The sequence below is a fragment of the Anabrus simplex genome, chromosome 14 (assembly GCF_040414725.1).
Source record: "Anabrus simplex isolate iqAnaSimp1 chromosome 14, ASM4041472v1, whole genome shotgun sequence".
Taxonomy (NCBI): domain Eukaryota; kingdom Metazoa; phylum Arthropoda; class Insecta; order Orthoptera; family Tettigoniidae; genus Anabrus; species Anabrus simplex.
In genome coordinates, this window is record NC_090278.1 from 40,849,491 (window position 1) to 40,873,489 (window position 23,999).

Sequence of the window (23,999 nt, forward strand, 5' to 3'; positions counted from 1 at the left end):
TCGTCTACTGATGTCCTCCCACGCCATCTCTCCACTGACAGCTCGGAACATACCACTTAGTCGAGCAGCTCGTCTCCCTTTTCCCAAGTTTTCCCAGCTCAAACTTTGCAACATTTTTGTAACGCTACTCTTTTGTCGGAAATCGCCCATAACAAATCGAGCTGCTTTTCTTTGGATTTTTACCAGTTCCTGAATCAAGTAATCCTGGTGAGGGTCCCATACACTGGAACCATACTCTAGTTGGGGTCTCACCAGAGACTAATAAGCTCTCTCCCTTACATCCTTACTACAACCCCTAAATACTCTCATAACCATGTGCAGAGATCTGTACCCTTCATTTACAATGATATTTATGTGATTACCCCCAATGAGATCTTTCCTTGTATTAATACCTATGTATTTACAATGTTCCCCAAAGGGAACTTTCACCCCATCAACGCAGTAATTAAATCTGAGAGGACTTTTCCTATTTGTGAAACTCACAACCTGACTTTTAACCCCGTTTATCATCATACCATTTCCCTACCACCATCTCACAACATTATCGAGGTCATTTTGCAGTTGTTCACAATCTTGTAACTTATTTATTACTCTGTACGGAATAACATCATCTGCGAAAAGACGTATCTCTGATTCCACTTCTTTACACATATCATTGATATATGTAAGAAAACATAAAGGTCCAATAATACTGCCTTGAGGAATTCCCCTCTTAATTTTTACAGGGGCAGATAAAGCTACACCTACTCTAATTCTCTGAGTTCTATTTTCTAGAAACAGAGCCACCTATTCAGTCACTCTTTTGTCAAGTCCAATTGCACTCATTTTTGCCAGTAGTTTCCCATGATCTACCCTATCAAATGCCTTAGACAGGTCAATCGCGATACAGTCCAATTGACCTCCTGAATCCAGGATATCTGCTATATCTTGCTGGAATCCTACAAGTTGGGCTTCAGTGGAATTACCTTTCCTAAACCCAAACTGCCTTCTATCAAACCAGTTATTAATTTTGGAAACATGTCTTATATAATCAGAAAGAATGCTTTCCCAAAGCTTACACACAATGCATGTCAAAATGTCTGGCCTGTAATTTTCAGCTTTATGTCTATCACCCTTTCCTTTATATACAGGGGCTAATATAGCAACTCTCCATTCATTTGGTGAAGTTCCTTCATGCAAACAATCATACAAATACTTCAGATATGGTACTATATCCCAACCCATTGTCCTTGGTATATCCCCCGAAACCTTATCAATTCCAGCTGCTTTTCTAGTTCTGCGTTGTTCAGCAGCGAGTGACGAAAAAGAAACAACGAGAGATGGTATTTACAATCTGCAGTGATACGATCGTGTTACAGTAAAATAAGTCCACATTTAAAGAATGGAAACTAACTTTGATGATCTCCACGATATTTGTAACACAGAACACACAGAATATTTACAGGTTATGGAGGCTGGACATGTTTGTAAAATAAAACAGTTACAGAGACGGAGTGACCCACTTTCCCTAGATGACGAGAGTTTTAAAATGAAGTGTATACGGAAGTGTATGCTCCAATTTTCATTACCACAGATAGAAATGACTTAATGAATGACCAAGAAGTGGCTGGCTACACCAGGTGTTTGCATAAGTCTTTCCGGTTTCACTATGAGATGGCACCAGCGAACTCTACGCAGCGTATGAATTTGACACATGCGTCAGTTTGTTCGTCTGGCATTAACCTACCAACACACACAAGTTGAGTTCGCTAAACACTAGCGTCTGTGTTGTATCGTCCAGTGATCATGTCGACGTCTGTGTCTGAAAAATAACATATGCGGCACGCATTGCTTTTCTTATTTATTCAAAAGATAAAGGCTGTGGAATGTTATCGTTCGCTGGTAGAAACATGTGGCGAACACGCTCCTTCGATTAGAACATGTGAGACATGGGTTCGACAATTGTGATCGGTAGATGCAGAGTGGGTCTCGGCCCATAGGTGACCATGGCTGGTCCGTGGTCCAACAGCTCTGCACTCTGACCGGCCAACCGAGCAAAGGAGGGGTGGCCACGACTCTACCGTGGCTCAACGGCTCCGCATTCGGGAGACGGGACAGGGCTGGACCTCATGGCTGGCCCCAACCGTCGGCTGTCCTGAGAATGGCTTTCCGTGGTTTTCCATTCTCCTGCACTGAGGTGAATGCCGGGACAGTTCCTAGTATAGGCCACGGCCGCAAACCCTATCACCTTCTCCGGGCATCTCCTTCACCAACAAATCTCCCGACCAGAGAGACGGCGTCACCGTCTAAGAGGCCCACCTTCCCCTTCGAGGGAGGAATGAATACATTTTAGTAGTAGTAGTTTCCAGTGTTTAAACCCGGTGATTTCAATGTGACAGACAGTGCACTCTGGTAGACCACAAAAGTGCGAAGACGAGCAATTGCAGGCGTTTCTCGATGATGACCCAACTCAAACTCAACGCTGTCGCCAAGAAATGATGAATTTAAATCACGCATTGTTCAAAAAACGACGGGAATGGGCCAGAAGACATGGCAAGGTGATTTTATTACATTACAATGAGCCGCCTCACACAGCAAAACCAGTGATGGACACCTTGAAATCGCTCGGATGGGACGTCCTTCATCACCCGCCGTACTGCCCCGACCTGACGCCATCAGACTTTCACCTCTTCGCATCAATGGGACACGCGCTCGCAGAGCAACACTTCAGAAATATCGAGGAAGTTGGAAAGTGGCTCGACGAATGGTTTGCCGCAAAGACAAGCAGTTTTTCTGGCATGGTATTCATAACATACCTGAAAGATGGGCGAATTATGTAAAAGCTGTTGGCGAATATTTTGAATAAACAAGAAATGAATTTCCCTTGAAAATTAAGGGTTTTCTTTACCAAAAAAACCGGCAAAAACGTATGTATGCTCCTGGAATATCGTGCGAGCGTCATCTTCCCACTGCACTGCGGACGAGTGAGGTTAGTAATTATTGCTGGTGAGAATAAAGATAGCGCAGAAATATGTGTATTACTGTTCGGTTCTTGTTTATTCGAGTATTCTATTCTGTTATTCTATTCGTGCTACCACGAGGTACCATGCAGCTTCACGAAAGGTTTTGCTCTTAATTAACCAGCAAAAGCGATCATAAACTCGGTGAACGTGAATAAATACGCCAGTGAACTGCAGGAAGAGATTCCTACGGCTTGGAACAAGTATATACGTGCAGTATAGTAATACAATGCGTATACCACGTTTGTTATTAAGAAAAATATGCAACGCTTATACAGGGTTTATTCAATATGTAACTACACAAGTGTTAAACAACTGTATAAGGAAATTTTTCATTAGTAAGGCTGAAGGTGTACAGAGAACAAGTATAGTGTGACCCAAAATTCTGTTAACTCTTTCGCTCACCATGTACATTATAATGGACATCTATATTACAGCATCCGTTCAGGAAATATTTGATACAGTGTGACCGTTGAATCAGAGTGTGCGCTCAGATGAACCTTTTCCGTGTGGCAACTGAGTGACTTGGCCTTCCATCTGGCGGTGTTACGGGACAAATACTAGGAAATGCTCTTCTGTGTAGTTGCGGTTTTGGAAGTTAACACAGAGGATCATATTTGAAGCCAAATTTCTACTATAATACCGGGGCATTTTTATCTATTCAGGACAATGCCGCTCGCCTGGTCGCGGGCCTGTCTCCCGCCAAGCACTTTGTGCTGTAATGCGACCAGTGTTCATCCGGCACTGAGTCATAGGGTGTTTTCGCACCAGATTTCCTGTACTTTATGAAGGTATTATGTATATATATATATAAAAATGGCGTTGGAACAAGACCCTGAACATTAAACACGTGAACACTTGTCCAAACTGAACCTTACGGTGATGAAGCTCTCGGCATTCTGTGAAGGAGGGGAAATAGTGGTGCCGAGAAGCGCATTACAGCAAAGTGTTTGGCGGGAGACAGGCTCGCAGCTTGGGCGACCAGGCAAGCGACAATCCCCTGAATAGTTAAAACAAAGTCCCTGTGCGTGAGTGTTGAAGTACATACAACATTATTTCGTAAAGAAAATAGATTAATATGCTCGGAAATGTGAAATAAACTGCAGACAATTAGTTTATTAACCCCGAGACTTTATAAAGTGGGATGTACATTGTAATGGACATTGTGCCTCAAAATTTACATAACCAAATGTTATGCCGGCCAAAATTTTCCTGACAAACATTGAACTGTTAAAAGAATAGACTGAGATTAAAGGAAAACAACATACCTATGCAAGGAATTGACAAATATATATTCTAAAACTATTATTTTACAAAAAAAAACCTGCACGTTTGCATTATATATAAGCAAGAAATAGAAAATATGTACACATTTACTCCCACAGATCACCCGAACACATCAAACTCCCTTCTCACGTAAATAAAATATAAGAAAGTGTGAGAATATATTCGTCATGTATTCCTAAAAAATTACAATCCTCTTCTTTTTTCATCGTTATCTGGTCGATTAGATTAGCAGTTTGCTATTTTCTACCACTACAAGCGCTGATGTGAGTCAATGTAGAGTTTCACTTAAGCACCACTACTAGCGCTAATGTGAGTCAATGTAGAGTTTCACTTAAGCACTTATAACTACATTTGGCGTAGACATTTTTCAAAACATCAAAAAACGTATTGAACCAAGGGACACATTACAGAAAGAATCATGTAAACAAGTTAATTTGGCTAAGATTTGAATCAAAAAGAAAATCCCGAGCTGAGTGGCTCAGACGGTTGAGGCGCTTGTCTTCTGAAACTAACTTGGCAGATTCGATCGTGGCTCGGTCCGGTGGTATTTGAAAGTGCTTAAATACGTCAGCCTCGTGTCGGTAGATTTACTGGCACGTAAAAGAACCCCTACGGGACAAAATTCCGGCACCTCGGAGGCTCCGAAAACCGTACAGGTAGTTAGTGGGACTTCAAAGCAAATAACGCTGTTATTATTATTGAAAGGAAAACAAGTAAATGAACAAGTGATTTTAGGCTATTTTTCAGGAACTGCAAAACCGCAAGTGATTTTTGAATTTTCTTTTTAGTTTGATAGAATTATCCAAGACACATAACTTGAGACTTTTCGGGGCCGTTTAGCCTTTCAATCTTCGGCACAGTTGGGGAATTTTTCTTTTTCCTTTACATCACACACCGATACAGACAGGTCTTATGCCGACAACGGGATACGAAAGGGCAAGGAGCGGGAAGCAAGCGGTTGTGGCCTTAACTAAGGTACAGCCCCAGCATTTGCCTGTGTAAAAAAAGGGAAGCTACGGAAAACCATCTTCAGGGCTGCCGACAGTGGGGTTCGAACCCACTATTTCCCGGATGCAAGCTCACAGCTGCGCGCCCCTAACCGCACGGCCAACTCGCCCGGATGGTGAAGGTTTATACGTTTTTTCGTAAATGGGGACTTCTACTTTGTTAGATTAATACAATTTCTTTAAAAAACGTTCGCCATATTTCAACTTCCATTTTGTCAAAATTGACTTTGTGGTGCCAAGGCTTTGCACCGTCAATAATAGTTGAGAAAGCCGTCAGATATATTACGCCGTAATAATTAGATTCCAGGCATATTTATTCGGCACGGTCTCTACATCCTTGTTTATTTCAGAAACGGTGGTCGGTTACACGATCCGTTTCGCCCTTGTTTGTGAATTATTAGAGACCTCATTGCCCGGCAAAGCGCCTAGCAATTAGACTGTGGTTACCAAACCGCGCCCGTCACTGGCCGGCTAAATGAGAACACATGTACAATACGGATTATTCTAACTTCCTACGTCCCAACCCACCGCACGCGTCTGTCAGAGAGTACCACAAACTGCGGCTGTCGTAGTTCAAACAATTCGTGATTACTATAACTTTCTTTCTTTCCTGTTTTAGTGTCGGTCTTTAAGGCATTACTGTCAACAATCCCACGTGTGACCCTAAAATAACCGGACACCACTTAAAAATCTACAGTTGGTAGCCGTTCAGGCAAGCAACCGAATGTTGAAAATATCCTAGGGATATGAGCTACGAATTTTAGGTAAATAAATTATAGTAAAGTATGAGAATATATTCTTTATGTATTTATAAAAATTCCAATCATTTTCTTAATCATCGTTATCTGGTCGATTAGATTAACAGTTTGCCTTTCTCTACCACTACGAGCGCTAATGTGAGTCAATGCATTGTATTACTTAAGCACCACTACGAGCACTAATGTGAGTCAATGCATTGTATCACTTACGCACCACTACGAGCACTAATGTGAGTCAATGCATTGTATCACTTACGCACCACTACGAGCACTAATGTGAGTCAATGCATTGTATTACTTAAGCACCACTACGAGCGCTAATGTGAGTCAATACATTGTATCACTTACGCACCACTACCAACACTAATGTGAGTCAATGCATTGTATTACTTAAGCACCACTACGAGCGCTAATGTGAGTCAATACATTGTATCACTTAAGCACCACTACCAACACTAATGTGAGTCAATGCATTGTATTACTTACGCACCACTACGAGCGCTAATGTGAGTCAATACATTGTATCACTTAAGCACCACTACGAGCGCTAATGTGAGTCAATGCATTGTATTACTTAAGCACCACTACGAGCGCTAATGTGAGTCAATGCATTGTATTACTTAAGCACCACTACGAGCGCTAATGTGAGTCAATACATTGTATCACTTACGCACCACTATGAGCACTAATGTGAGTCAATGCATTGTATTACTTAAGCACCACTACGAGCGCTAATGTGAGTCAATACATTGTATCACTTAAGCACCACTACGAGCGCTAATGTGAGTCAATGCATTGTATTACTTAAGCACCACTATGAGCACTAATGTGAGTCAATGCATTGTATTACTTAAGCACCACTATGAGCACTAATGTGAGTCAATACATTGTATCACTGAAATGAAATGGCGTATGGCTTTTAGTGCCGGGAGTGTCCGAGGACAAGTTCGGCTCACCAGGTGCAGGTCTTTTAATTTGACTCCCGTAGGCGACCTGCGCGTCGTGATGAGGATGAAATTATGTTGAAGACAACACATACACCCAGCCCCAGTGCCAGCGAAATTAACCAATTAAGGTTAAAATTCCCTACCCTGCCGGGAATCGAACCCGGGACCCCTGTGACCAAAGGCCAGTACGCTAACCATTTAGCCATGGAGCCATGAAACACTGCTTCAAAGTAAGCCAACATTTTTGCTAAATACGTAGGTTCAGTCATAAGTCATGGCAACTATATATTTTCTCACGAACAGGAGCCAACACGGAAAATCTAAGATATGCATTTGGAAACGTACGGTATGTACTTGCGTATGATGCCACTAGATGGTGTATGTAAACAACAGTGTGAGTCTAAGCATGCCCCCAAGTTCAGTGTGTGACTGAGAGCGTCACAAAAAGGAAGTCAACAAGCAGGAGCAACGATCGTATATTAAAATAGCAGTTTTCCGAGGCGGAAATGCACGCCAATGCCATGCAGAGCTGCGGGAAGCATTAGGTGCGCATGTCATGCCATGACATCGTAACAGCATTTCAGAGGGAGGTGTCGCACGTTAGCGATACACATGCAGCGATTGGTATTCAGCGCCTGCCTCACCGCTGGCAACGCACAGTGGACACCTTGGATGATTATTTCGAAGGTCTGTAACCAGTGGAGACCTGTCCTTTGTACGTAATCTTGTGTATTTGCTGTCTATACCATAATAAAACAATATTTACCAATGGCCTGTGTTCTGTCACTTTCCTACGAGAATCTTCTGAAGACAGAATCTGTCTTCAGGCACTACGCATAAGTACATGCCCTATATTTCCGAATGCATATCTTAGATTTTCCGTGTAGTCTCCTGTTCGTGAAAAAAAAAGAAGTTGCCATCACTTATCACTCGACCCTCGTATGTGACGTCACACGCATACTCTGTTATAAGATGGTGCTGTGTCGACTAGCGCGCTCAGTTGGAGATTAGCTGTCGTTGTGAATACATCGTGGTCAGCTGTATAGAATAGCAAATTTTATAACGGGAAATATAGATGTGATTAGCAAAAACGTGCGATAAAAGAGTTTAAGCGAGAAAAAAGAATGATGAAGGAAGGCTTTTATTTATCTATCTATAATTATAAAATGAAGTGTCTGTCTATCTGTCTGTCTGTCTGTGCGCGATGCCCAGCAAAGTCTACAGCACGCAGAGATGTGAAATTTTGAACATAGGTAGATGGAAAGGGGACCGAATGCACCTCGAAGCCGGAATTTTCATTTTCACTTTCATTGGTGAGTTATGAACGAAAAACCATCGGAAAACGTGCATGACAATCCAACGTGCTGTCACCAAAATTAAATGCATAGATCGCTGTCGCTAGGCAACGTACATAAGATAGGTAGAGAACACAATATTCAAGGAGCCATTTTATGTCCAGGACGTAGGAAGCTGTTTTTGGTCTTATATGGTGTGAGGGCATATGACGGTGTTGATGATGATTCGTCCGTCGGATCGGGACGTTAAGTCTTGAGCTATTCGAGAGGAGTGGCATATGTGCCGGCGGCGGGTTTCATCCTCTTCATTCTTGCTATCATATATCATGCCATTCATTTCTTTCAACAAGCAACTTTTACAAGAATTACCCGATGTTCTACACAGTTACAAGTCTATTGACTACACGGCAGAGCTAATGTCGAATACATAGTTTTCGGGGGTCGCCGAAGTGAATTGTATACTCTGGATTTTTAGTATCAGGAGACAAACAAGGAACCCTTAGGGAAGGGGGGCAGGGGGGTCAGATAAACAAATTAACGAAAATACTGTCGAATCCATACTTTTTAGGGTCGCTGATATGAATAGTGACACTCCGGATTTTTTAAAAGTTCAAGTTCAACCCCTTTTGGGGTGGGGACGAGGGGGAGTGATATATAAAATTAAACGAAAATAGTGTCGAATACATAGTTTTCGGGGTCGCCGAGGTGAATTGTACATTCCGGAGTTTTAGTATCAGGAGACAAACCACGTGGGGGTAAGACAGCCCAGGAACCCTTAGGGGCAGGTGGGGGCGAAGGGGCTGTGATATAAAAATCATCGAAAATAGTGTCGAATCCATACTTTTCGGGGTCGTTGAGATGAACGGTGACACTCCGTAATTTTTTAAAGTCCAAGTTCAGCCCCCTTCGTGGTGGGGGGTGATGGGAGAGTGATATATAGAAATAATAATGCTATATAGAAATAATAGTGTCGAATACATAGTCGCTGAGGTGAATAGTGACACTCCGAATTTTTAGTATCAGGAGACAAACCACATGGGGGTAAAACACCCCCAGGAACCCTTAAGGGCGGGGGGGGGCAAGCGGACTGAAATATACAAATCATCGAAAGTAGTGTCGAATCCATACTTTTCGGGGTCGCTGAGATGGATAGTAACATTCCGATCTTTTAAAACTCAAAGTTTAGCCCCCTTTAGGGTGGGGGAATGGGGAGTAAGATATAATAGTAATCGAATATACTGTCGAATCCATAGTTTTCCGGGTCGCTGAGATGAATAGTAACATTCCGGATGCTTAAAGTCTAACTTCAGCCCCCTTTGGCATAGGGGGTGAGAAAGGGTGAAAAAAATTGTCATAAATGACCGAGATAATGGACGTGTGTATGTTCCAGTATGACTTTCAAGTATAACTTACTACCTGGAAAACGTGCTGTGGGAGTAAGACGCCCCTAGAACCACTAGCGAAGCGGGTAAAATATTATCCACACTAATAAATGGAAGTCTGTTTGGCGCGATCTATATATACTGTACTATATACAATATTAAGGCATAAAAATGAAAATAGACGTAAATTAGTGAGACCATTCTAGGCATCTTAGAAATTTAAAACTTGGTACCAGACAACCTGATGACTTCAGGATCCCTAGAAAAATCTCATATTCTCATAATTCTCTGAGGGGTACATGCTGGGAGTTTCAAACCTGCATAACAACACAGTCGGTGATATTTATCCAGAACCTACAGGTTTTATGGGCTTAAAAGTTTCCTTAAAGTCCTGATTTTTAACCCACTCCCCCATATCAAGATCGCAGCACAATCTCCCAGAAAAGTTAGAAAATTGAAATTTTGCAAATTTTAGCATGTAACCGACGGAAAATTTAAGAGATGTTAAAACATTTTATTTTTACCCCCGAAAAATATCGAAATATGGAGGCAATTTTAATGACGGTGCAGTCCTTCCTTTCGATGTATTTCGTGGCTAAACGGTAAGTCATATCACAAAACTGATGGCACAATCTCCGTTCAATTTGGAGTGATCTGCAACTTCGGTCCTATGACCTTTTGTCGTATCTCTATCCCTTGTACATTAAATTTTTCTCTACTTCTGGATTTACCTAAATTTTGCACTTTGTACACGTACAATTGATGGTTTCATTCACTTATAGGAAAGATGGGATCATCAAATTCTACACGAATATTGGCCCACCCAGTACCCAAATGTGAGCCAAATTCTATGTTTGAAAGTATCTGAAAAGTAATGCACTGTGTGAAAATCTTACACAAATTTCACCCTATTCAACGTTTCTAAAACATAATGAATTGTGGTAGACAAGTGCACCTGTCGTTATCATCACAACTCCACAACTCGCACTTTACATTGGAAACATCGTCTGCGGACCTCCGTATGCTTTCTCTCGGATAACGCCAATTTACATGCAATTTAAAAATTATTATTAACTTCATGTACAGTAATTTACTTCGATATCCGTATACAATCTGGAATACCGTAGCGAAGCACGGGTACAATTGCTAGTAATAAATTTCAAATTTCTGAGGCCGTTACAATATTTACAGTCTGCCGCCAGGCTTTTTAATGTTAAAAACAATTCTTAGCAGTCAAGTAGGCGCCACTATGAAAAACGTAAAATCAGCAATTTATTCTATTGGTTCGAAAGTTGAAGGGTCGAAAATCACTTCCGGCCTAAATGCGCTTCCATAAAAACTGCCTAAACTCCCTTGTTTCCTTACCAGTTTTCTTTTTTATTCAAATCCTAGCCAAATTAATTTATTCACATAATCCACCTGTAATGTCTTCGTTGGTTCAATACCCACAGGCTTCTCTTTTCATTTTTTGACATATTTCCATACCGAATGTAGTTATAATAGCTTAAATGAAGTAATAAATTCACTCACATTAGCTTTCGTAGTGGTAGAAAAAGGCAAATTGTCATTGTAATCGACCGGATAACGATGATTAAGAAAAGGATTGTCATTTTTAGGAATAAATACGCTGTTATATTTTTTTACCTAAACTTCGTAGCTCATATCCCTAGAATGTTTTCAGAACTGAGTTGGTTGTATGAAGGGCTAAAACTATGATTCTTTTTTCGTTCATCCACTAGCCAGTTGTTTCTTCATATGAATAATGATCTTTATCCGTTTAAATTCAGTAGAATGTTCGAATGTGCTCTATGATGTTTGACTCCTTTCTGATAAACTCTGTCCAGTGTTAAATGCTTTGCCAATTTGAACTTCAGAATGCTGTCTTGCATCTCAACAGCATCAATGGATGGTTTTCTCGTCCCAGTACACCATTCTCTACTTCCTTTCCTTTATGCAGTTCCTCAGTGTGTTCCTGCCATGTTTCCGCTTCGGCGTGTTTCCTTGGTTACTCTGGTGTGATTCAGTCATGATTCAATTGGCTTCGCTCGTGTGGCTGGAAATATCTTTACAAAGAGGTACAATTTAGCGATAGATTCTATTGCAAAGGAAGAAATACGTTCAAGAGAATCAGAATGCTCTGATAGAAACACGTTGAATGAGTCATAAAGAGACAGAACACCTGTGTCCCCTATTTTCTGTTCCTTCGCTTACTGTCGATTCATTTTAGTGACCTGGAACACCGTGGCTCTTAGTTCGGGAACCTTAAATTGTGAATGGCTATCTGTTTAAAATTGAAGACCTCGTCGGATTAAGGATACAACAAACAAATCATTAATTTTGCAGGAGAGAGGAAAATTATTTTTGGGGTTTAATTTATGTTAATTTCGTATGCAAGTGTACAAATTAATCATATATTAAAAACAATAAGTTATTGTTATAACTTAAGGTTTTAAAAATAATCTGCAAATTGGAAGTGAAGCAGTGGATAATAATCTACAAGTATATCTTACGTTTGTATATGACGGAAGATAAATCCTCTACATGCACATGGAACACAAATGATTAGCAAATAATAATAGTGTAATAATGAACGTAACAACAATAACAAGAAAGTCAAGAAAATAATTCAAAATATGGATGTGATTTCGTCTATGGTCTTTATTTAAATGATCAGTTACACCTGTTGATGAGCCAACACAAGCACTTACATCTCGGACGACGCAGCTCTCCTGGCTGTAAACCAGATTGAAGTTCAAATGTAAGACACCACAGCGTAGAGGTGTTATGACACATCCTTTTTCTATTGAATTCTAATGTTTCAAAAACATGTTGGCTACATCCTTATCTGGGAAGATCTTCAATTAGGTTTTATTGTTATTTATTGCGAAAGAGTGTTGATGTTAAATATCCTGAGACCTAATGTGTTTGTTTCCCTGTTTCAAAGTAGACAACATGAAATTAAATACAACAATCTTACACAAGTAACAAAAAAGAAGCAATAATATTAGTAGTACTTTCCCTCAAAAATGAGAAAACATACCTTTCAAATAAATGCATCCCATCCGAATCAAATCTGTGGTAGATAAAATAATAAACGCGTGCTTCATTTCAGTCACTTCGGCTGCGATGTTTCGTTTAAAGGCGAAACATGATACCGAAGTGTTTACATGTGTTGATTTTAATCGGAATTACACTGAATTTTTCGAGATAGTTTTTATTAATTAAATTAAGGAAAATCGAAATTTGTTTTAAATCGAGCAACAATTTTCGAAATATTTTCAATATACTCCACATTCACCACTTCTGGTTTACAAATTGGTTGTTAAGTAGGATGCTCGGAGGAATAACATGTAGCCTTATGTTTGTTATGAATTAAAAGCTAATATTTTAAGAACATTTTGGCAAATAAGTGGCATCGCATCTTGAAAATACTTGCATTTCCCATGTGTTGATTCTAGGCATTTCTGAATTTTCAACCATTTTCAAAATGGGCATTACAGATCATGATCAACATATCGGTGGACGGCTGTGAAAAGTTTGAGGCTAATCAGATCAAAACTGATTTGTCTGGAATATTTTAATTTCTACAAAATGTAACTTTTGAGAAAACTCAACATTTCGTTTTGAATTGGAGGATATTATAGGGTATGGAGATGTCAGTTACATGTAGGATATTTTGTGTCGACAGAAGTCGGTGGAATATGGAGCGTAGCTAGAGTATTAAACTCACACAAGGAATATGGAATTGTGGTCTGTTTCGCGTCCTACTTGGATGAATTATGTAACAAATATGTGCATTCTAGAGCATCATTAACAGTTCCGTGAAGTAAGAAAAGATGTGTGAACTACAGACGGTTACTTAGGTCAGGTCCAAGATGTTCAAATATGACAAAATTTGTTTGATACTAAACCGTCTCAGGTCGGGGTTACAGGCTTTCACAATGTACACAAAGAATGAGAATACGCGGTTAATTTTATTGATATTTGTGGAAGCAGCTGATGACCAGATGAGGGGGGGGGGGGGTAGCAGAAACGGGAATATAACGCAAAGGCACTTGAGTCACGTATCTCAGTAAATCTGAACAAAAGTCCAAGAGACCTCATGGCCAATGTTGCCAACCCATAAATCTTTTCTCCGCTAAATTTTAGTTGGAAATCCGCTAATTTCCGCTAAATTTCGAACTGAAGCAAAATATCATATACCAGCTGTTTTAATAAAAGAGATTAACTCAACACTCACAAGTTTCAGAACAGGAGTTTATCATCTTCTCCTCCGCGCACTATATGCTCTGAAGCAGTTGTGCTGAGTTGAGGTCCTGTGGTTTCATGTGAAGCCACATGCTACTATTCTTCTTCAAATAATATGCTGGCAGTTCACAGCAGCAAAGATCATGAGGAAATTTTCAAATCTATTTCGAAATTATTTTCACTTTCATTCCTGTTTTCATTGTTTTCGACAAGTGCGGAACGAATTAATGTCAAACAATTTCGCGTTTATATAGCACTGCCAATAGACGCACCGTCCATATTTGACATCAGTGGGAAGCTCAACCAACTAGTCTTTTAAAGTTTAATTATTTAAATACTCTTTATGAAATATCTGACTAGTTTTTAACCTTTTCTTTCGATGTACCAAAAAGAACCTGATGTCAAAAGAAACACGATATCAAACACGACACTACCCGGCTCATCGAGAGTAGAGTAACGATTGTAACAAATACCGTACTGACTGAGGCTGTGAGCCGGAGCTGGTCTAGAACACGGGTGGTAGTATGCAGCATAACTTCAACACAGCCGTACTAAGTTCTATTTTTCTCTCTTGGTGATGAAAGATGATATTGTTACCGCTGAAAATCGCTAAAAGAAGTTTAAAAATCCGTCAAAAAATCCGCTGTCCGATAAATGGAGAATGTATCCGTTGTTCCGTTTAAAAATCCGCCAAATTTGGCGGAAAATCCGCTGAGTTGGCAACACTGCTCATGGCACGGGTTTAACTTGTTCTGTGTGGAAAGGGAAATTTAGTTTGCTAACATGAATTATTTCAAGATGTTTGATCCGAGTAACAGCCTTCAGTGGACTGCTGTTTATTTCATATAAGAGAGTAAGCTCGAGTTCTTTTAGACCAGGGGTTTCCAATTAGTAAGTGCTCTAGGCCCAACATTGGAAACCTATGGGACCATCGCGGGTCACACTTTAATAATAGACAAATTTTCGCTAAATTCTGCAAATAGAACAGTATGGAATAACATGCATAGTTCAATTGAAACGAAGGTTTAATAATTTGAACTCCTTAAATCACTGTTTTTCATAAAAGAGTGAAATTAAAAATAAAGATCATTATACCAAAGACATAGTTCATGGTGTGGGTTACTGTAGTCTCGTCCTAGTTCGTGAACAATGGGCAATGGCTGAGTGGCCTAGTAAATGGTCCTAAGAGTTGGGATACCAGTTGCTATGAAATGGGAGTGGGCATCTCGGACATATTCTGAGTCGTGGCTCTCCTTGTGCTCAGGCGGCTAGGACTATACAATTCACCGGTGGTCTCTAACCCGTTAGAGGAGAGATCCTTACTTGGACTATGTGCAGGTAGGGTAGCATCCTGCTTCATGAGTGTACCGAGCTCAGAACATTTTAAGCAAGCCTCGGACCTATGGGAGTAACGGAGTCCCACTCCCATTTGACAGGCGAGGGACTCCTTGGAAACAACTTGGCGAACGAAATGGAATTCGATGGGGAGCTATCAATATTAATGGGGCTTGTGGAAGAAAGAAAGTAGAACTGGCTGAGTCAGCAAAGAAGAAGCATCTGGATGTACTAGGAGTAAGTGATATTCGGGTAAGTGGAGATAACGAAGAAGAGACAGAGGATTATAAAGTGTACGTCACGGGTGTTAAAAAGGGAAGGGCAGAGCATGGGGTAGGACTGTTTATCAGGAATACTATTGCACACAACACAGTTTCTTTTAGGCACGTAAATGAGCGAATGATGTGGGTAGATTTGGGAGTTGGAGGAATTAGGACGAGAATTGTCTCAGTATATTCACCATGTGAAGGTGCAGATGAGGATGAAGTTGACAAGTTTTATGAAGCATTGAGTGACATCGTAGTCAGGGTGAACAGCAAGGACAGGATAGTGCTAATGGGCGATTTCAGTGCGAGAGTTGGAAATAGAACTGAAGGATACGAAAGTGTGGTTGGTAAATGTGGGGAAGATATGGAAACTAATGGGAATGGGAAGCGTTTGCTGGAGTTCTGTGCTAGTATGGGTTTAGCAGTTACGAATACATTCTTCAAGCATAAGGCATTTCACCTATACACATGGGAGGCTAGGGGTACCAGATCCATAATCGACTATATCTTAACCGACTTTGAATTCAGGTGTTAGGAATGTACGGATTTTTCGGGGAATTTTCGATTATACAGACCACTATCTGATCTGTAGTGAACTAAGTATCTCTAGGCCTAGGGTAGAGAAATTGAAATCTGTCTGCAAACGAATACGGGTAGAAAATCTTCAGGACAAGAACATGTATATGATTAGTGAGAAGTTTCGAACAGTAGACAGTAAGCAGGTTCAGGATATAGAAAGTGAATGGGTGGCATACAGGGATGCTGTAGTAGAAACAGCAAGGGAATGCCTAGGAACGACTGTGTGTAAAGATGGGAAGAGGCGAACATCTTGGTGGAATGATGAAGTGAGAGCAGGTTCTAAAAGTAAAAAGAAGGTTTATCAGAAATGGCCCCAAACAAGGGCCGATGCAGACAGGGAATTGTTCGTAGATGAAAGAAACAGAGCGAAACAAATAGTTGTTGAATCCAAAAATTCATGGGAATATTTTGCTAATAACCTGGAAAGGCTAGGTCAAGCTCCAGGGAAAACTTTCTGGACAGTAATAAAGAATCTTAGGAAGGGAGGGAAAAAGGAAATGAACAGTGTTTTGAGTAATTCAGGTGAAATCATAACAGATCCCAGGGGATCGCTGGACAGGTGGAGGGAATGCGTTGAACATCTTCTCAACGTAAAAGGAAATCTTCCTGGTGGTGTTGCGAAGAGCCAAGCTCATTGGGAGGAGGAAAATGATGTTGGTGAAATTACGCTTGTGGAACTGGAAAGGATGGTAAATAAACTCCATTGCCTTAAAGCAGCAGGAATAGATGAAATAAGACTTGAAATGGTGAAGTATATTGGGAAGGCAGAGATGAAATGGCTTCATACAGTAGTAAAATTAGCATAGAGTGTTGGTAAGGTACCTTCAGATTGGACAAAAGCAGTAATTGCACCTATCTATAAGCAAGGGAACAGGAAGGATTGCAACAGTTATAGAGGTATCTCACTGATTAGTATACTAGGCACAGTATTCACTAGCATCTTGGAAGGGAGGGTGCGATCAGTGGTTGAGAGGAAGTTGGATGAAAACCAGTGTGGTTTCAGACCACAGAGGGGCTGTCAAGATCAGATTTTCGGTATGCGCCAGGTAATTGAAAATGTTAACAGAGGAATAGACAGTTGTGTTTATGTTTCGTAGTTCTAGAGAAAGCATATGATAGGGTACCGACGGAAAAGATGTTCACTATACTGGGGGACTATGGAATTATAGGTAGATTATTAAAATCAATCAAAGGCATTTATGTTGACAATTGGGCTTCAGTGAGAATTGATGGTAGAATGAGTTCTTGGTTCAGGGTACTTACAGGAGTTAGACAAGGCTGTACTCTTTCACCTTTGCTGTTCGTAGTTTACATGGATCATCTTTTGAAAGGTATAAAATGGCAGGGAGGGATTCAGTTAGGTGGAAATGTAGTAAGCAGTCTGGCCTATGCTGACGACTTGATCTTAATGGCAGATTGTGCCGAAAGCCTGCAGTCTAATATCTTGGAACTTGAGAATACGTGCAATGAGTATGGTATGAAAATTAGCCCATCGAAGACTAAATTGATGTTAGGACGTAAGAAATTCAACAGAATTGAATGTCAGGGTGATACAATGCTGTAATAGGCAGAAAATTATAAGTATTTAGGTTGTGTGTTCTCCCAGGATGGTAATTTAGTAAATGAGATTGAATCAAGTTGTAATAAAGCTAACGCAGTGAGCTTGTAGTTGCGATCAGCAGTATTCTGTAAGAAGGAAGTCAGCTCCCAGACGAAACTATCTTTACATCGGTCCGTTTTCAGACCAACTTTGCTTTACGGGAGCGAAAGCTGGGTTGACTCACGATATTTTATGCAGAAGTTAGACGTAACATACATGAAAGTAGCGAGAATGATTGCTGGTAAAAACAGGTGGGAACAATGACGGGAGGGTACTCGGAATAAGGAGATAAAGGCTAATTTAGGAATGAACGCGATGGCTGAAGCTATACACATAAACCGGCTTCGGTGATGGGATCATGTGAGGCGAATGGAGGAGGATAGGTTACCTAGGAGAATAATGGACTCTGCTATGGAGGGTAAGAGAAATAGAGGGACACCAAGACGACGATGGTTAGACTCGGTTTGTAACGATATAAAGATAAGATAGGGGCCGATGACCTTCGATGTTAGGCCCCTTAAAACAACAAGCATCATCACAAAGATAAGAGGTATAGAATTAAATGAGGCCACAGCACTAGTTGCAAATACAGAATTGTGGCAACGTTTTGTAAATTCACAGAGGCTTGCAGACTGATCACTGAAAGGAATAACGGTCTATAATGATAATGTATGTATTATAACCGTTCAAACCGAGCTCGAGAGCTGCAGTCGCTTAAGTGCGGCCAGTATCCATTATTCAGGAGATAGTGTGTTCGAATCCCACTGTCGGCAGCCCTGAAGATGGTTTTCCGTCGTTTCCCATTTTAACACCATGCAAATGTTGGGGCTGTACCTTAATTAAGGCCACGGACGCTTCCTTCCCACTCCTAGGGTTTTCCTGCCCATCGTCGCCGTAAGACCTATCTGTGTCGGTGCGACGTAAAGCAACTCAAAAAAAAAAAAACGTTCAATGGCTTGTGAGTCAGTTGTTGAACCATTGAAGGAAAAGATCAACAGAAAATACGTCCAGCAGCTACAGGTCCAGTTGTCATACGTCTAATTGTGTCTAATAGTCGGATTAACTCTCTTATTCAAATAAGAAATTGAATGGATATAAAATGAGGACGGACATTCATAAGCTCAGAACCCCGTGGTCATCATGAAATGTTATTTTAATATAAGGAAAGGCTAGCAAGTAAAGTTTACATTTTGAGCAGCTAGAAGAAGCAAGCCTACCATATGATATTCAGGTCCAGCAATAACGCAGCGGAGGCCATGACTTAGCGTTATAGGTTAAATGATCAAGAAGGCGCTGAGGAAGTAAGTCGATTGTATACGTCATGAAGACAAAATAAATGGTGTTGTGTTCCTTTGTACAACTTCCTAATCAGAAGAGATGACGTTATCACAGAATTTATTCCTCAAATGTCAAAAACATATGGAAAAGAAGTTATAAACTAACGAACTTAGCAGAAGATATGAAACGCGGACCAATATTATTAATGTAAGAATTCTAATGGACTTTTGTTTTTATAAACAATTGGATTGTAGAAAAAAGAGCTAAAAACTGAGATTGAAGGTCGACATAAGAGCGATTAACACGCAGTGAGAAGAAGTTTATTTTATTTCATTCCCTACCTGAAGGGCTGGGCGGGCCCCCTAGAGAGTGACGCTCTCGCTCGGGCCAAGAGGGGTGAAGAGAACTGAGAGATGAGATAAATGAAAAGGGTGGGTAAGCGATTTGAAGGAGGAAGGGCTATGCTGCTGGTAATGAAAGAGGATGGGCATTAGGCGTGAAGTTTTAAGGGGGATGGGAAAAGTGAAGATTTACACAAGAGTGGCGGTATGGGAAGTGTTGAGACGATGCGGTAGAGGACGGTTGTTCAAGTGTCGGCGGGGGGGGGGGGGGGGGGGAGGGGGAAAGAGATCTGATGGTGAGAAGATGGGCGGACGTAGGGTGTAGGTTGAAGGGAAGGATGATCTGGCCGGGTGTGACGATGTGGTGTAGGGATGGGATATCTAGAGCGGGGAGGAGAACGAGAAGTTTCGACTTTATGAAGACGGCCGTAGAGGGTTGCACCGTTGGCTATGAGTTGGTCGACGGCTGCTGCAGTATATAGTTGAAGACGAACTACATGCGTGGAGCCATAGGCGTTGAAAATGCGGGAGGCCTTCCGCACTGTAATGGCGTGAAGACGAAGGTAACGTTGAACTCCTGTTGCTGGAAGGAGAGGGTCGACGCCGCGAACGACACAGCTGTAGACAGCAGTAGTGGATGAGATTGACGGCGGTGATGACACTTGGCTGGCGGCTGCTGCTGGTGCGGTTGTATACGGTGGTGCTGATGTTGCATCAGTTGGTGGTCCGAGTTGCTGTGCGTCGGACCGTTGAACATGGTGTTGAGTAGGAGGAGGAGGACACGCCATGACAGGGAATGGATGAGACAGAATGGTAGTGGTGGCACGAACGGTAGAGACAGCAGAAACGAAGACCGTAGTGGTGATAGGTGTGGTGGTATTGGTGGTGGTAGCTGGGACGATGGAAGAATAAGACGATGTCAACGGCGGTGCAATAATTGTAGACAGTAAGAAATATATTTTGTAAATTTTCTTCACATTTCTTAAAATATTCCTTTAAAGGCAACAACGATTACCATTTGGGAACCTCCGGTTTAGACAAATCGTATTTTGACACTTTTCTTGCAATAATTTTCAGTCAATATCAAATCACCCAGTCGAACCACAAGTCCAAAGCATTTTGAATGTTATCACAATCATCGGAGTTGACTGTGTTTTTGAACATTTTCATGTCAATTACGTATGTTTATATGGAACAACGGGTGTTTTTAATTTCGTCTGTGAGGTCGTCTACAAGGAAAGAAAATAACAGAGATGATAGAATTCCTCCTTGTTGGACGCCAGACGAGACATTCAGCCACGAGGAGATAGAAGCAGGAAGTACGTTTCGCTGTTGACGATTCAGGAAGTGTTTTGTAAAAGTTAAACGATTTTCATGAATGTTATCAAATGACAGTGAATTTCTTTTTATACTTTTTTTCTACGACAGTAGCCCGTCAAGTCTTAATCGTCTGTCACCACGGTTAGTCGGTTCGAATCCCGTTGGTGGAAAAAATCATCATTAGAATGTTGGCTGGCGGAGTAGGAGAGTGGTAGACAATTTCTAATCCATATACGAAGGTTGGAACTTAAATAGTGGCAACTATTTATTTACAACAGACACAAAAGATTTACATGTTAGCAACCTTTACTGTCCTTCAAACCGGGCGAGTTGGCCGTGCGGTTAGGGGCGCGCGGCTTTGAGTTTGCATCCGGGAGATAGTGGGTTCGAACCCCACGTTCGGTAGCCCTGAAAATGGTTTTCCCTGGTTTCCCACTTTTACACCAGGCAAATTCTGGGGCTGTACCTTAATTAAGGCCAAGGCCGCTTCCTTCCCACTCCTAGATCTCCCTATCCCATCGTCGCCGTAAGACCTATCTGTGTCGGTGCGACGTAAAGCCAGTAGCAAAAAAAACCTGTCCTCCAATGTAGTCACCAGCGTTGTGTATAACACGTTGCCAGCAATGTGGAAGTCGTAGTATAACTTTAGCAGAGCCTGTTCTCTTGATGGTGCGAATGGAGCGGTCTACTGCCTGTCGAATCTCTGCAACAGTTCTGAGCTCACGAATCGCCTGGTTTCGATCACTGTCCAGTAACGCGGCAGCGCGGCAGTAGGACGACCTGCCCGATGAATGTCCGCCACAGTTTGCCGACCATCGTTGAAGGCTTTTACCCAACGTGCCACTGTTCTGTAGGCAATGCAGATTCCCCGCAAGCCTCTTGAAGACCTTGATGACACTGTCGTGCTGTACGACCTCTGGCACATTCACTCTTGATCCAAGTCCATTGTTCCTATTTGGAAAACATAGTGACAACGTTACGTTAGACCGCTAGCTCACAAGTGGCTGTGTTTCTCTCGCTTGTGCGCACGCAGGTGATGTGGGAAGGACGAGTCCATTTGCTCTGAGGTAAGCAACGTGTGTTATCAGCGACAAAATTAGATTCCGTTGCATAGCATCTCCACAGCAGTGTTACCACTATTTAAGTTCCAACCCTCGTATTACGCGCGAAAGGCATGGATTCAATTCCAAACCTTCGCACAGTGTTCATATGGCGTGGGGGGAAAATTACGCTTTGATGGTGATTCGTCCGTCGGATAGAGACGTTATGCCTTGAGCAGTCCCCTTGGTGTAATTCGACAGGAGTAGGCTATATGCCGGCAGGTTACCTCAACATCGTCTTCATCTCGACCACATATGCAGACGTGCAGATCACCCATGGCTGTCAAGTAGAAAGGCTTGCAGCGGGTGAGCCGAACATGTCCTGAGACATCCCCAACACTAAAAAGTCACACGTTAAGCAAATAAATGCATAAATAAATATAAATAAATAAATAAATAAATAAATAAAAAATCAGAACCACTTGAAGTCCACTCAACTCGGACGAAAAAAAGATGGCATCAAGACCAGTTGATTGGCTTTCGCAGATGACCTAGAAATACCAGCGAACAGTGAGATTACAGCAATGAAACAGATATAACTCCTCAAGGAATGTGCTGAAAAAGTGTGGCTAATAATTTCCTTTGAGAAAAATGAAGTTCGTCTGTAGTAGATTCAACATTCAGGAACAAAACACAAAATACGGTCAGTGAATGTATTCTTATAATTTATCTCTACGACAGTAGACAGCTACTTCACTTCAAATACCTTGGTGAAATTGTAGAACCAACTGGGTTAGAAAAGGAAGCACAGAAAGTTCGCCTACAGAAACTCAAGAGAGCGTACTGGAGAACATGCGATATTTACAACAAGAATTGCATGTCCACAAACACAAAGATGAGGTAATACAATACTGTGATGAAACGCGAGCGAAATGCTGGTACTCAATAGGAAAGGGGGGAGTAGGGAACATTCTCAAGGAAGAACGAAGGATCATGAGGAAAATTCTTGGTCCAGAAAAAAACTGCAAGACGGATACAGACTGAAATCGCGTAAAGCAAGATAGAAACTGTCCAGCCTGGCAGCAGATGTTAGAAAACGAAGATTGAAATGTTACGGATGCGTTGAAAGACTCCCAATAGCAGGGCTTACAAACAAGATCATATCATACAGCAGGAAATTGAAGAGTTTACCATGTATCCAAGAAGTCGAAAAGGACCTGGAGAAATCCAAGAGAGATGTATCAGAAATATTAGACAAAAATCTGTTCCGCAAAGATGAAAAGAGATGGGTAGTACAGCTAGAGAATGAAGTTCGGAAGAGACCAGGAACCAAGTGGACTGAAGAAAGGAAGAGAGCCCACGGAGAAAAGTGAAACACATATAGAAGAGTGGTGGTGGTGGTGGTGATTATTGTGTTCAGAGGAAGTACAACTAGGCGACCATCGTTTACATAACACTAATCACAGAGAAAAAAATGAAAGGGATCCGACATTTCGAAAAATGAAGGTATCGGCCTAAGGAAGACAAGGGCCACGAAGGGCGTGAGAATAAAAGACTCCTTAGGCCTCGCAACATAATACCGTCGGGGTCGAAAAAGAACAGTAGTTGACCAAGGGAGGTCGGATAGGATAGATGAAAGTGAGGAGTCTGGTACAAGTAAGTGGAAGAAATTCCCGGACTCAGCTCAGGGCCCCGTGGTCACGAACCCACGCTTCCAAGTTGAAAGCCCCTATAGCCCCTTTTAGTCACTTCTTACGACAGTCAAGGAATCCCGCCGATCTCATTCTACCGACCCCCACCCACAGGGGTGCTGTATGGAAGGCCGGAAAGGCCAATCATAAAAAGCATAAAAGGGTCCATACGCAAATAATAAATAAATAAATAAATAAATAAATAAATAATTTTTTTACAGGAACGCACACTGGTTCAGATCATTACTTAATTAAAATCAAGATTAAATTTACTCCATTAAGAAAACAAGACAAAATAGAGATGGAGAGAAAAGTACACTACGACTCTCATCCGTTAATGTCCAATATCGGCAAAGAACAGGGACTACAAGACTAACAGACAATTTAGATGACCTAATACCAATTCTTAAACGGAATGCATAAGATCTAGCTCCAATAAATCCAAGGCAAGGACATACCCGGTGGACCTTTGATTGTGAGAGAATGCATCAAGAAAGACATCAAGCTTGGTTGAAATTTCAAGCCAATAAAACAGAAGAAATCGCCACCAACCTCACGAATGTCAGAAAAGAAATCACCTCAACTATTACAAGAATTAAGACAAAATATCAAAAAGATTTAAAAAA

The 23,999-nt window shown here is 41.3% G+C and overlaps 1 long non-coding RNA gene across 1 annotated transcript in view; it reads left to right on the top strand.

The window, feature by feature from the left end:
* LOC137502999 (uncharacterized) overlaps positions 1-23,999 on the top strand; it is a 755,060-nt gene that overhangs the window by 410,732 nt on the left and 320,329 nt on the right. The window lies entirely within an intron of this gene.